The sequence below is a fragment of the Triturus cristatus genome, chromosome 6 (genome assembly GCF_964204655.1).
Source record: "Triturus cristatus chromosome 6, aTriCri1.1, whole genome shotgun sequence".
In the NCBI taxonomy this organism is placed as follows: domain Eukaryota; kingdom Metazoa; phylum Chordata; class Amphibia; order Caudata; family Salamandridae; genus Triturus; species Triturus cristatus.
Genome location: NC_140589.1, coordinates 341940373 through 341956417, shown reverse-complemented (window position 1 = coordinate 341956417; position 16045 = coordinate 341940373).

Genomic DNA, 16045 nt, shown 5'->3' with positions numbered 1-16045 from the left:
CATGTCAGCATCCTCACAAGGAATGTGTGGTGAGTCATGACATGTGCACCTTCATGGCAAGGTGTGTGGGCTGTCCTAGTGTAATGTCATGTGACCTGTGGCTCCAGTGTTCCGCTACCAGTCTCCGCAATCGGCATCCTACTGCTGCTGATGTGTGGGCGTATGTCACTCCTGTGTTGCGTCTGGCTGTTCTCTTGCACTGGGACACAGCTATTCCCATGGCGTGGCATGGGGAGGTTCTCAATCTCCGTGTGTAGCTGGGTCTTGGAAGGAGTGCCACCTTGCATCCATACGTGTCCTGGCCATGTAGCACATACCTGACTCCCTATGTAGCATGTGTGTATTGCCATATTAACATGTGCTCAGTACACATGAGTTGTTGTCGTAGTGCACTCACTCTTCCTTGTCACTTCCAAATTACTGCAGAGCGCCGCCTCTTGCCCGAAGAATTCCAGACTTGGCTGCCATGCAGGAGAATGACAGCATCCGGCTCTACCGCTTCACCCAACCGTTGATTCTGGAGTTGACGGCGAGACTGGCACCACACCTGCAACCGCTGCACAGGTATCCCACGGCACTGACACCCCAGCTGAAGGTAATGGCTGCCCTACATTTTCTTGCCCCGGGTACCTTTCAAAATACCATAGCTCATGTTGGTGGCATGTCCCAGAGCATGTTCAGCGGTGTGCTGCATGATTTCTTAGAGGCCATGTTGATTCACCTGGATGACTTCATCAAGTTCCCAACCCCTGAACAGATGACTGAGGTCAAGCGTGGATTCTATGCCCTGGGAGGTATGCCCCATGTCATTGGGTCCATAGATGGGACACATGTAGCTTTGGTACCCCCACACGCACGGGAGGTGGCGTACCGCAATCGGAAGCACTACCACTCCATCAATGCCCTTGTGGTGTGTCTGTCCAACATGGTGATTTCACATGTCTGTGCTCGTTTTCCAGGATCAGCACACGATGCCTACATCATGAGGCGTAGCGGGATGCCTGATATGATGATGCAGCTGCGCAACGAACGGGCATATGTTGTTGGTGGGTACAGTCTGTCTGTCCTGTATTCTGTATGGCCTACCAGCACGACCGCTTCACCACTTCTAACGATGACCATGTGCTTCCCATGTAGGGGACGCTGGCTATCCCAACATGCCTTGGCTGCTGACACCTATCCGCAACCCCATCACGCCGGCCCAGCTCCGCTACAACACCGCCCATGGCCGGACAAGGCGAGTGATAGAGAGGACGTTTGGCATGCTGAAGAGCCGATTCAGGTGCCTCCACAAGACCGGCGGCGCACTCCCATATGCCCCGGCGAAGGTCTGCAAGATCTTCATGGTCTGCTGCATGCTGCACAACATGGCAGTTGAAAGAGCTGTGCCACTCATCCTGAATCAACATGACGAGGACCATCCACCCGTGGAGGACGAAGGGCTTGGCAATGGGGCTAGTGATGTGGAGGATGTGGAGCCGCAAGAGGACATCCGGACTCGGCTCATACGCGACTTCTTTGCTTAGTGGTGAGTACCAGTGTCTGAGTGTGCACGCATTGGTCCCCGTGTGGCATGCGTTGTGATGTGTGTATCCACCTGCATGTATGGCACGTGAGTCAGAGGTGTGTGTGGGTGTGTCACTGGAGTGATGGTGGCAGTGATGGTAGTATTTCCCCAGTCATAATTGTGACCTAGCATGTTGTCATCCATACATGTGTCGAGTAAATGCACATGCAAGTGGCTGTGCTTTTTGTGGCTGACTTCTTGTGTGTCTCTCTTCCCCAGGTACCTGCGCATGCCGTCTGCTGGTTGCATTGTTGTGGCACTGCTATTCGTCATGGACATGACATCGTGGGCTGACTCAGCGTTACAGGCACGGACACATTTGGAAGTCTCCATGGGGTAAGGGATGCATCTGGGGTGTATTGGGTGTGGCAGTTGTTCACGATGTATGCACACTGCCCCTGTCGATGTGTTGTTCCTCTGCAGCCATGTTGCATCCCCATGGGACACGACATGCAGCTGTGTACACCTGAATAGATGGTCTGCCTGGTTGACAGGCATCAGTGATGGGATAGGGGATAGTGATGATGGCATCAATGTGTGTCACACTGCCCTCGGCCACATACGGTTAGCATTGGCTTGACATGGTGTGGGACTTCGACATCAGCGGATCTATGGTGTATGGCGGGCTCTCCGTGTGCAGCTGTGGGTATTTAGCTGTTAGCCGACGCTTGTGTGCCAGTTCCATGGCAAACACGCATGTGTGCTGCTGAAGGGGGGTGCCAGTGTTGGACCCACATGTTACTCAACATGATGTGTTCATGTGTACTTCGAGTTGCCTCTGCAATCCCAAATACATGACTAATAAAGCTGTGCCTATGCCTCCAAGGTGCCTCTTCTCAGTCAATGCTGGTGTGTTGCCACGGTGCATCCTGCATGTCTGGCATGGTATTCCCTGATTGTGGCTATGTGTCAATGTGTCGAGTTGCAAGATGCAAGCTGTGTGTGTGGGCTGAGACTGTGTATTGGGCATGATGTCCATGACTGTGTGGGTATTGTGACATGTGCCATCCCCATGCATCCAACGTTGGCCAGGCCCCCATTCTCTGCATCCACCGGACTCAAGCTTGCAGGACATGGTTCTGCCACCTGTCTACACATACCTGGGTGCCCCCCAGGACACTGGACTGGATCCCTGACCTCTGCGCATGACTGTTGCTGTACTCAATGTGTGTGTCAGCACGGTTGTTCGGCGACCCCCTCAGCTGGTTGGGCCCATCACGGGTGTGTATGGTGCTCCATGTCTGTCTTGCCTAATACACTGTGACCCATGTGTCCTGTGCCAGACTCAGGCCCCAGGGTGTGGATGGTTGAAGACAATAGATGACTCAGGCATGTTTAGACTTTACAAGACACATGTTAGGTAATTATGCAACCAGCAGGCATCTACTGTTCATAATGTGATTTATTATGGGGGGGGGGGGGCAAAGTGAGGGTATTTCCGGGATTTTGGAATCCAAAGTTCAGTAGGGGAGTTGGTGTCCTTGCCATTGGAAATCCTCAGAGTCCATGCCACAGTCTTTGTCAACATTGGTCAGCCAGTGACCAGCAGGGCCATGTGGCAGAGAATGTCTCTTGATGCTGTGATGCTGTTGCTCCAGTGGGCCAGGTGCCAGGCCAGGTGTCCTGGGAGATGGTGATGTAGCGCCGACCCTCACGGTCCTTTCCGTGGACGACCCGGCCTCCTGCGGGGAACCTCAGCAGCAGGCCGTGACGACGTCTGGGATGCTCCGTCGGATGTTTCCTCCTCCTCCTCCTGAACCCTCCCTGTGGGTGGTGATGTTCTCCGCCTTCTGGCACAGGGAGGGTCGGCCATGATGTCGGCCATTTGACGGAGTGTAGCGTGAATCCCCTGGAATGCCGTCACTTGCTCAGCCTGTCTGTCCTCCATCCTCCGTTGGTGTTGCAGTAGACAGGCATGTTGCTGGGCCTGCTGTGCCTTGATCCCCTTGAGGACGGACACAACCTGGGCCATGCCCGTGGTGTCCTCCCGGTATGAGTCCAGGATGTTACGGACATGGGAAAATACCGGATCCCTAGCCAACTGGTCAGGCTCGCGCCTCCGCCGTCCTCCACTCCCACCACCCCTGCCCACTTGCGCATGGCCTGCCCTTGTGGGCACATGGGGTCTCCGGGACCCCTGAGGGGTGGCATTGGCGTTGTCGCCTGCCTCCTCCTGGGTGCCCGGGACACCGTGTCCCTCCTGGCCAGCCTGGCTGCTTTGTGGTGGTGGGGCAGGGATCCTGGGTGTCTCCTGGGATGTGGCAGGAGTGGGGGTGGTGGTTGGCATAGTTGTACCTGACGCAGGTGCTGCAGGTGGTTGGACACCAGAGGGGCCAGGTCGGTCGGGGTCGTCCACAGAGTGGTGAGAGTGGTCGCTGCCGGTGGGATCGGGCTCCTGCAGATCCAGGTCCTGTGAGTGTTCCCCCCCAGTGTTGGGGGGTGCACCACGACGTTGACCTGTGTGTGAGAGAGACAATGTTAATTTTGGTCCATGCAACATCCATGTTTCATCAGTTTCAAAGTTGGCACATTTCCTCTTGGAATTAGGATCTGTCTTGCATTCCACTCACAGTGCACTTGTGCATGGGTGTGTCCCTTGGGCACCACTTTGGCCCCTTTAACTATGTGTGGCACAGTCTTACTTGCTGCGTCAAATGTGACTGCAGTCAGCAGTGGAGTGGGCAGGTGTGGCGAGCCATGCATTGGCGCCTTCCGTGTAGCACTGTACATGTGCACATGGAGTGGATCCACACACTTATATGATCCAGGTAGCTGTCCTTGTGCTCGTGAACAGGTTGTGACATGGCCCTGTGTTTTGCCATGGTGAAGAGGGGGGGTTCTGGCACTGGCCACCCTTGTCTACATGCACGCAGTCTACCTGCTGACGAGCAGACATTCACACACGCCACACGGCTGATTTGCTCTCCCTGTGTCTCGCTCCCTCTCTGTCCCCCTCTCCCTCCCTCTCTGTCCCCCTCTCCCTCCCTCTGTGTCCCCCTCTCCCTCCCTCTGTGTCCCCCTCTCCCTCCCTCCGTGTGTCAGCCTCCTCCCTCTGTCCATCTCCCTCCCTCTCTGTCCCCCTCTCCCTCTCTGTCCCCCTCTCCCTCCCTCCGTGTGTCAGCCTCCTCCCTCTGTCCGTCTCCCTCCCTCTCTGTCCCCCTCTCCCTCCCTCTCTGTCCCCCTCTCCCTCCCTCTCTGTCCCCCTCTCCCTCCCTCTCTGTCCCCCTCTCCCTCCCTCTGTGTCCCCCTCTCCCTCCCTCCGTGTGTCACCCTCTGTCACCTCAGCCCAGCTTCCTGGGCACACACTGTTAGCAGATCTTTGAGTGGCCCTTGGCTTGTTGATGTGAGTTTGTTTCTGATCTCCAGGCACCCATTGGGTGTGATGTGTGTCTGTGCGCTGCTGCTGTGGTGGTGTGTGCTGCCACTCTTTCACAATGTTGCCTGTTCATTAGCTGCTGTCATGTGCAAAACAGTGCCTTCACCCCCATGTGTTGATGCAAGGCGTCCGCCATTTGCTGGCAAGTCATTCCTGTGTTGGGACACACTGTTTGTCTGGCTGTGACCTAGGCCATATGGGCAGAGTGCATTGTTGTCTGCTTCGGAGTTGCACTATGTGATTATTGGGGCCCAGCCTCCCGCCATCCGGGTTACCGTGTCATGTGTTGTTGTCTTCTGTGGCCTGTGACTTGACATTGTCCAGCTGGGTGCATGGGGCATGGTGGCAGCAGTGGCATGTGCGTGTTCATGGAGTGTGGTTGAGTCATGCGATAGCTTGTGGTGGTTGCGTGCCTGTTTGTGGGTTTGGTTGTGGATGCCGTTCCCCCCATGTGAGGTGCGTTGTTTGTGTACTCACCCGGGTCGCGGAGTCCTTCTAATCCTTCGATTGCCTCCACCGGCAGTATGGCCATCACCCTCTCCTCCCAGGGATGGTATTGTACGGGTCTGCGGGAGGGCCCTCCTCCGGTGGCGTTGGCCTGGTCGTGTTCCTCCTGCCTCTTGGCTCTGACCCTCCTCCGCAGATCGTACCACCTGTTCTGGCATTCCTGCCTGGTCCTTCTGGTGTCCGCAACAGCATTCACAGCATCGACGATGGTCTGCCACATGGCTGTTTTTGCTGCCAGGCTGGTGTTTCTGACCAATGTTCCAAAGATCTGTGGCTCGACTCTGAGGATTTGATCAACAAGGACCTCCAACTCTCGGTTACTGAACTTTGGATTCTTGGTAGTGGGCATGGTGAGGGGTGTGGTTGTGGATGGTGGGGGGTGTGTGTGGGTGTTGGGGGGGTGTGGATGGTTGTGGGTGTGTGTGTGTGTGAATGTGATGAGGGTGTGTCTGTGAAGGTGGTTGTGTGAAGGTGTACAAGTGTAAGGTGTGGTGTAGCTTGTAGTATGGTTCTGTGGTGTCTGGCAGCAGTGAGTCTGTTGCAAAGGCTCATGGTTTGTGTGTGTGGGCCCTTTTTATTGGTCCATGGGTGGGTGTGGCAGTGTTTGAAGTTTGGGTGGGTGTGTTATAAGTAGTGGTGGTGTTTTGGGCCTCTGTTTGTCTTTGGCAGTTGCAGGTCAGTGAAGGTGTTTTTTTAGTGTTTGTTGGCCATGTTTAGTGGCTTTGTGCCATTCGTATGGTGTATTATTGTGTTGTTTAGTTTTGGCCTGGTTGCGTACGTGCGTTTTGAGCGTGTGTACGGTGTGTACATGGGCCATTTGGTTGTACGGTGCTGTCCTTGTGTGTGGGTTGGTACAACTCGTACATGCGGTTGTGATGTTGGGGCCTGGGGTGCGCTCCGTACTTAGGAGGTTGTGTTGGAGGTAGAACCGGAACGTACTAGGGTGTAGGTACACGATGGTACGACCCGTACAGGGGTGGGGGTAGGACTCGAACGTACTGGGGTGTACATAGACGGTGGTACGACTCGTACAGGGGTGGGGGTAGGACTCGAACGTCCTGGGGTGTAGGTACACGATGGTACGACACGTACAGGGGTGGGGGTAGGACTCAAACGTACTGGGGTGTAGGTACACGATGGTACGACCCGTACAGGGGTGGGGGTACGACTCGAACGTACTGGGGTGTACATAGACGGTGGTACGACTCGTACAGAGGTGGGGGTAGGACTCGAAGGTACTGGGGTGTAGGTACACGGGGGTGTGAGACGTACAGGGGTGGGGGTAGGACTCGATCGTACTGGGGTGTAGGTACACGATGGTACGACACGTACAGGGGTGGGGGTAGGACTCGAACGTCCTGGGGTGTAGGTACACGATGGTACGACACGGGTGGGGGTACGACTCGGACGTACTGGGGAGTACATAGACGGTGGTACGACTCGTACAGGTGTGGGGGTAGGACTCGAACGTCCTGGGGTGTAGGTACACGATGGTACGACACGTACAGGGGTGGGGGTACGACTCGAACGTACTGGGGTGTAGGTACACGGGGGTATGACACGTACAGGGGTGGGGGTATGACTCGAACGTACTGGGGTGTGGGTACACGGTGGTACGACACGTACAGGGGTGGGGGTACGACTCGAACGTACTGGGGTGTACATAGACGGTGGTACGGCTCGTACAGAGGTGGGGGTAGGACTCGAACGTCCTGGGGTGTAGGTACACGATGGTACGACCCGTACAGGGGTGGGGGTACGACTCGAACGTACTGGGGTGTACATAGACGGTGGTACGACTCGTACAGAGGTGGGGGTAGGACTCGAACGTCCTGGGGTGTAGGTACACGGGGGGGTGAGACGTACAGGGGTGGGGGTAGGACTCGAACGTACTGGGGTGTAGGTACACGGGGGTGTGAGACGTACAGGGGTGGGGGTAGGACTCGATCGTACTGGGGTGTAGGTACACGATGGTACGACACGTACAGGGGTGGGGGTAGGACTCGAACGTCCTGGGGTGTAGGTACACGATGGTACGACACGTACAGGGGTGGGGGTACGACTCGGACGTACTGGGGTGTACATAGACGGTGGTACGACTCGTACAGGGGTGGGGGTAGGACTCGAACGTCCTGGGGTGTAGGTACACGATGGTACGACACGTACAGGGGTGGGGGTACGACTCGAACGTACTGGGGTGTAGGTACACGGGGTTATGACACGTACAGGGGTGGGGGTATGACTCGAACGTACTGGGGTGTAGGTACACGGGGGTATGACACGTACAGGGGTGGGGGTACGACTCGAACGTACTGGGGTGTGGGTACACGGTGGTACGACACGTACAGGGGTGGGGGTACGACTCGAACGTACTGGGGTGTACATAGACGGTGGTATGACTCATACAGGGGTGGGGGTAGGACTCGAACGTACTGGGGTGTACATAGACGGTGGTACGGCTCATACAGAGGTGGGGGTAGGACTCGAACGTACTGGGGTGTGGGTACACGGGGGTGTGACCTGTACAGGGGTGGGGGGTAGGACTCGAACGTACTGGGGTGTACATGGACGGGGGGGTACGTGTCGGACGTACGGGGGCTGGGGGGAGTGTTGGGCGCGTATGCGGGCACATGTCTCCATGGTTGCTATAGGAGTTCGGTGCGGACGGTGTTTTTTCCATACGGTTGTAACCTCGGACGCACGGGATGGATCGTGATTCCTCGGTCGGACTTGACTTTTCACGTATGTACGGTAAATCGTCCGAGGACGTGTCGGACACATTTTCCGACCCGAGGACGTGTGGGGAATGATTCCCAATGCGGTTCGTATGGAATTTTTCCCATGCGAATCGTGATTGCCAGTTCGTACGGCACTTGTACGATTCGTACGGTAAAAAGACTGGATACGAGTCGCACGGGGGAATTTTTTACCGGATCGTAATTGGCACCTTAATGATCACATAACAAAATTTGAAAAAATCTCTAATGAAAGACCAAATATTACTTGTATTTGTTGCCGCAGAACTCATTATAGAAAACAAACTAGGAATGTTGATCTCTATAGAAAGAGTGAAAATGAAGATAATTATAAGTGGAAAGATTTTGCCACATATATATTTCTAGAAAATTGTTTTGAATTGGGTGAAGATCAGCGTATTTGTAAATACTGTTACAACAAGTTAGAGGAAAATAGAATGCCGACCAGAGCTGTACATAATAATTTAGAATTGGATGCTATTCCTGCTGAACTTTCTGAATTAAATACATATGAGTCTATACTTATTCAATGTGTTCATCCGTTCCAGACCATAGTACGTATGGAGCCCAAAACTGGTAAATTACCTCCTTCAGATTTACTGAGAGGTTTAAAAGGTAGAGTGGTGTATTTGCCCTTGGATTTGAAAAAAAATATGGAAACTATTGATGCGGATACTTTGGAAACTGAACCATTAGTTATTCTGGTTAATGGTGTACCTACAAAGAATAAGAAGATTTGGCAGGAGCTGGTAGATGTACGGAAAGTACAAAGAGCAAATTTGTATTTGAAAAGGAATAACAAATGGTATGAATCAATTTATATAGAAGAAGAAGAAGAAGATTTACAAGAAGACACAGAAACATCAACTGGACAAATTGAAAAAGTGGACAAGTCAAAGGAAGAAGAAATTTATGAACAGTTTAGCATACATCCCCTTCATTCAAAAGAAGTTATGGGAGACAATATTGATCTGTTTCAGATGAAGAAAGCAAAAGGAACTCCCGTGAGTGTATGGGAGGAGAGCTTGGAAGTTCGATGTTTTCCTCAGCTGTTTCCTAAAGGAAAAGGAGGACGATACGATGAACGTCCAGAACAGATTCCAGCTTCTGAGTATCGGACTACAAGACTATATGCTGAAGATCCCAGATTTCGACAAAGTATTCCTTATTTGTTCCATCTTTTATTTGAAAGCGACTTGTCTGCACTGTCTTATGCAGTAAATCACATTTTAAAAAGTGGAGTACATTTACAAAATGTGTCTGCTAAGGATTTTATGGAGAAAGTGCAGCACCGAGATGATCATTTGGAAACACAACTGATCAATCTGATGGCTTGTCAGCGTGGGACAAATGAATAATCGTACCGACGCCATGGTGAATTAAAATGCATGTTACGGAATTTAGGAACACCAACATGGTTCCTTACCCTAAGCTGTGCTGAGTACGCTTGGGATGATTTACTGGATTTTCTACGAGAGGCAAATTCAAACATTAAAAACATCGAATACAAGACAGCAGGAGAACTGTGCTCATTGGATCCGGTTAATGTTTGCAGATATTTCAATCATAGATTTGAGGCTATGATGTCCTTCATCTGCAATAAAAAAAATCCACCTCTAGGAGAAGTAGTGGATTTCTTTTGGAGAAAAGAGTACCAGGCAAGAGGTGCTCCTCATATTCATATGCTGTTGTGGATCAAGGATGCCCCAAAGTTTGGAACAGATGCTGATGAAGCAGTGTTATCTTACATTGAAGAATATGCAACATGTGCTATACCAAAAAGCACAGAAGAGAAAAAGTTAAAGGAGCAAGTTTTACGTTTCCAAAGTCATCGGTGTGGAAAATACTGTCGACGGAAATACAAGAGCAAAGAAAAATACTACACTAAATGTCGATTTGGATTTCCTAGACCTGTTCTTTCAAATGGAAGAGTAAACAGTTTTATGTCATCTGTGAGACATACTATCACAAGAAAATCACCTAAGAATACCTACAACCTAAAAAGAAAAGAAGAATCAAAAAATATAAATGACTACAACCCAGTCATTTTATCCATGTGGAATGCTAACATGGATATACAGTATGTAGCTGACAATTCCATTGCTGTTGCTCGATATGTAACGTCTTACATTACTAAATCTGAAAAAACTGAATTGAAAGAAATGTGGGAAGAGATTTCTCACGAGAAGACTGTCAGTAAGAAGCTGTACAGTTTCAGTTTAAAGATGTTATCGCATCGAGAAATTGGATCCTACGAATGTTCAGATAGGTTATCTTCTGCAAGTCTCTACTCGAAATCAAGAAGAATAATTTGGGCAAGTTTAGGCCTTGCAGCAATGAGAAATCGGGGACTGAAATCTGTTGGAGAAATTGAATATTTGGCCGAGAATGACCCAGAAAGTACAGATATTTTGAAATCAAACATGTTGGACACATATTATCCAAAAAGAAGTCATCATCTGGAGAACATGTGTCTCTATGAAGTGCTGCAGAACTACATTTATTCACGGAAAGCCGCAGAAGACATCAACAATGGAAAATATAAAGTCATTGGTGAGGAAGGATGTTTGGTGAAGCAAACAAAAGGAAGTTTGATAAATCACAGGAAGCTGAGTTGCGACACTACTGACAAAAAGGAATTTTACTACTTGGCTCTTTTACAGCTGTTTAAACCATGGCGTACAGAGGATGAACTACTGGGAGAATTTCAAAGCTATGAAGATTCATTTAATGCTTGCAAAGACAGCATACAATGCAGTACATTCACAACTTATCTGCAAATGTTAAATGAAGAAATTGAACAGGAAACTACAATTGCAGCAGAAGTAGCTAGAGACAGTTCTCAAGACAGCCAAAGTTCAGGAACACTCAGTCAAGATCCCCTAGGACAACCAATCGTTGAAAATGAAGCATCAATAGCCATGAATGAAGTGGAAACGGCTATGAATCAAGCTCAAGAAGAATTTATAGACTTACAAAATTTGGAAAGACAACTGAATGAAGAGCAGCAACAAATTTATGAAGAGATCAGAAACAAAATTGATCACGGATTTCTACATGAAAAAAAAGACTGCTCATGCACATCATTTCATCCAATCAGGATGTATGTAAGCGGACAAGCTGGAACTGGAAAAAGTTTCCTAATAAAAGTCATCAGAAGCTACCTACACGAAAAAAACGGATTCTACTTTGTCTTGTGTGGTTACTGCTCCAACTGGGTTAGCAGCCTATAACATAAAAGGAATTACCTTACATCGCTTGCTAATGTTACCAGTGGAGCATGAGAACAAAATACAATACAACAAGCTAACTGGAGAAGCATGCTTGGAAGTTTCAAGAGTATTGAAGAAGATGCAAGTTCTCATTATTGATGAGGTGAGCATGGTATCAAACTTAATGCTTTCCTTTGTGCATTTAAGAATGCAGCAAATTCTAAGGACAGACTATGACGTGTTATTTGGTGGAAAACATGTCATAGTTTTTGGGGATCTTCTACAACTTACTCCAGTTAAAGGACAACCAGTGTTTAATACTGTGACACATGAAGACACAAAGAAGTCATTGGGAAGCATCGGTAATGCAAATATTTGGTCCTTCTTTGAGTACAAGGAACTTACTACTAATATGAGGCAAGCAAACGATGAAGAATATGGAAGTATTCTGAAAGATATCAGAATTGGACTACTCACAGAAGTTGGCAAAAAAGCATTACAGAGTCGGCTGCTACATAATTTATTTCCAAAGGAAGAAATAGTTGCAGAGAAGATATACAAGAACATTGCAGAAAAGAAAAGTGTCATCTGCTTAATGCCAACTCTACGTGAATGCTCAATATTCAATGAGGAGCTTTTAAAATTGGAAAAGGAAGATATCAGGAAATTGGAAGCAGTGGACAAAATTGAGGATGGAAGAATTACTATCACATTAGCAGGCACACTGAAAAATAAATTGGATTCACTAGAGAAGAACATTTCCAAAACAGCTGGATTAGAAAAAAATCTATATGTTTGCATGAACTGTAGAGTATTTTTAAGGAGACATTTGGATGTTGAAAAAGGTTTAGTTAATGGAGCTATGGGAAGAGTTGTGGGTTTTATTAATTATCAGAAAAAAGATGGAATTGAGTGTTTAAAAATAAAATTTGATCAGATAGAAGAAGTTAAAGACATTTGTCGTTGTTCAGTTCGTTTCATGCTTGTGAAAGACTTATATGTACGTAGGAAGCAGTTTCCGTTTTCGCTAGCATATGCTGTAACTATTCACAAGTCTCAAGGATTGACTGTAGATTGTGCTTTTGTGAACATTGGTTCAACTGTGTTCAAAGAAGGTATGGCTTATGTAGCTTTGTCACGAGTGAAAACATTATCTGGTTTATTCATGATAGACTTTGATGACTCAAAAGTTAGTGCTGATACAAATTGTGTAAAGGAGTATAATAGATTAAGAAGAACCTATGCTCCTCATTTAGGTCAGTATCCTGTGTTGGAGAAACGTGTAGTTTCTCGTAAAAGGAGAAATGAGAATATCTGTAATGAAGATGTAGAGAGGAGGAAAAAAAAGAGGAGTGATGTAATTGCAAGCAAAAAGAAAAAGGAAAATGAAGAACAGGGTGTAGGATGTCATTTTGAAAATAGCTCTGGTGTCAACTGCTACGCTAATGTAGTGCTGAATGTTGCGTTTTATCTGGAAAGTGTGCAAGAGCAGATAATAGTAAATCAGGGAAAAAGATTCTGTTCTGAGTTGAGTCTCCTTTTTCAAAAGCTGAGTAATGATAAAACTCAAATAGAAAGTGCTACTGAAATGAGAAAACTTTTAGATGTATGTTCAGGACGAACACAGTTTTCTCAAAATGTACAGCAAGACGCACAGGAATTCTTGATGTTTTTTCTTCAGGTACTGGAAGAAGAAGGGGTTCCTATTGAAAATTTGTTTGGTCTCTCTTATAAATGGGAACATAGTTGTGAAAACTGTTACAATATATGTGGCTCTAATGTTGATTCTGAAAGGTTTATTTATTTAACATTGCCAGAAAGCAAAACAGTCACTTTTGCTAAATTAGTTAAAGATGCTAATCATAGCATGGAATGCAGTGAGTGTAAATCTGAAATGTTTTCAACGTTAATTTTAAAGGAATACGGGCAATATGTAATTTTAATGATGCAACGATGTAAAGCTGATGGTTCAAAATTAGATACTTTAATAAAGAAGTTTACAGGACAGCAATTATCAATTTCAGGAAAAACTTTTGTAACAGTTGCAATAATTTTCCATGAAGGACCTACAGTTACTTCTGGACATTACACAGTTTATCTTAAATGTGAAAAAGGCTGGACACTGTGTAATGATTCCCAATTGATTTTCAAGCAACGTTTGCCTTTTGATTTAGCAAATTCCTATCTAATCTTCCTGAAACCTAAATTTTAGAGAGACTTGGCAAGATGTGTACAAAACAATTTTACCATTTTATTGGATTACCATTGGAATTTTCAAAAAAAAAGATTTTTCAAATTATCATTTGGCCTAATGGAAAGGTAACCAATTGTAATGTGGACTTTTTAAATTTTTAATGAAACTTTGGAAAACCAAAAATTTAGACAAAATCGGTAACATCTGCACAATTTAAATTTTGGAATGTTATTGGATTGCCATTGGAAATTTATTCAAAAAAGATTTTTAAAATTACTATTTGGCCATGAGGAAAGTTAAACAATTGTATTGTGGACTTATTTAATTATTAATTAATCTTTCGGAAACCAAAATGTTACAGAGAATCGGTGAGATCTGTACAATTTAAACTTTAGAATTTTATTGGATTACCATTGGAAATTTAATCAAAAAAGAATTTTAAAATTACTATTTGGCCTAAAGGAAATGGAACCAGATGTATTGTGGAGTTATTTGAGATATATTTTTGTGATTATACTTCTGAAACAAAAATGTCAGACGGTATTTTAAAGAAATAAGTATTGATATTAGTTGATATGTTTTTAGAATATTATGCATTTCTATAATGTTATGTTTAAGTTAAAAGAGATTCTGGGCTTTTTTTATACAATCTTTGAGATTGTTATTTTTTTTTTGCCCGCTGTTAAATGATGAATGCAATTGCTTTCACAATTTATAGTGAAATGCAATATATTCTGAAAACAGCAAAAAAAAGGCAAAAGATTTTTGGGGAAAAACATGTAAATACGTGTACTGTGTAATATATTGATTTATTAAATATTAATACTTTTTTCTTTTTTTTCAGATTGTGAAAGAAAATTTTCAAAAAAAAACAACCATTTTTTCAAGTAATTTCAATTACATTTTAATTAAAAATTAAATTGTTGGGTGGGACAGGTAACTGAGAAATTAGAAGGTCTCTTTCTTCCACTTTATCTCAAAAAGATTTTTAGTATTTATTTATTAATTCCTCAAGGATCTTGAGATGTGGTAATTGATTTTTAGTGTTTTAAAGAAAAAATAAAAAAAAGTTGAGAGGTAAGGTTGGCTCTTAAAAGAGCCGTTGTGTTCATGCAGGGACAGAGGAAAGGAAGTATGGGAACATTAGCTGGTTGGACATTTGTGCTGACCTATTTTGTTGTTAATGAGGGAAACACTGGTCTCCCTATGAACAATTAGATCATGGCAAAATGAACACCGCATAGTAACCCTACCAAACCGAGGGTTCATTTCCAGAGGTTCAGAAAAAGGTGAATGTGCCCCCACAGATGAAGGGCTCTGCTGAGCTTCCGAAGAAGGACTCGGCTGAGCTGCTGTGGATGTGCTTGCTCGACTTACTGAAGGGTTGCCCCTAGTATGTCGTGCATGTGTCCTAGGATGCACATCCTCAAGGTGTCTCAACATAGTGTGATTCCCAAAGGAATACTTCTTGTTGGGATTACCTCGCGAAAGTACACGCTGGCACAGCTTGCAAGTCACCAAGGCAGCATTGACTTTTTTCTCACCCTCTGGAAAACTGAAATACTCCCATATGAAAGAGCTCTTCTGTTTCCTCTTTCTCTGCCTGATGGTGGTGCTGCTAGCCTCACTCTCAGCAGAAGAGTGCTGTTCTGCCATCGTATCACAAAGACAAGTCAGCTCCTTCTCCTAAGGGATCACAAGCAGAAATGAGGGGAATGGGTGTGGTGTAGGAGAGTTCTAGAACTGAAAGTAGTTTCAACCAATCAAAAGTTGTGTTTCATGATCACATGACCCACCGTGCGCGTACGTTACGCTTATGTTACGCTTACGGTGCGCTTACGGTGCGCTTACGGTAAAAGTGCGCATGCGCGTAAAAAAGACACGCGCTCGCGCGCATGCGCAAAACAGTCACTCTACAACACTTCCGCGTAATGTGCGCGTGTAGCGTACACGCCTACGCGCCCCACGCACAGTACGCGCGGCTACGCAAATTGCGTAACTATACGCAAACAGAGTAGATAAATTACGGACATTGCGTAAACCGTACGCTTACCGTACGCTTACCGTACGCGCACTAAAAAAAAAAAAATATATATTTTCTATGGTATACTAATATATCTTACCTGTTTGGTAAAAAAAAAAAGAGAAAACTTGATATATTGCATATTTTTTTAAAAAAAAACAGTGTTTTAAGAGAATAAAAAGTTTTAAAAAAACTTGTTTTTTTTTAAAAAAAAACACATTTAAGATAAGAATTTATAATAAAAAAATCATACAAAATCAATTAAAAAAAATATGGGAATCACATATGTTATAGGTAAGAATTAGCATTTAAAAAACCATACAAATTCACTGAAAAAACCATGGGTTTCACACACGTTATAGTTAGAAATTAGCATTTAAAAAACCTTGCAAATTCACTGAAAAAACCAT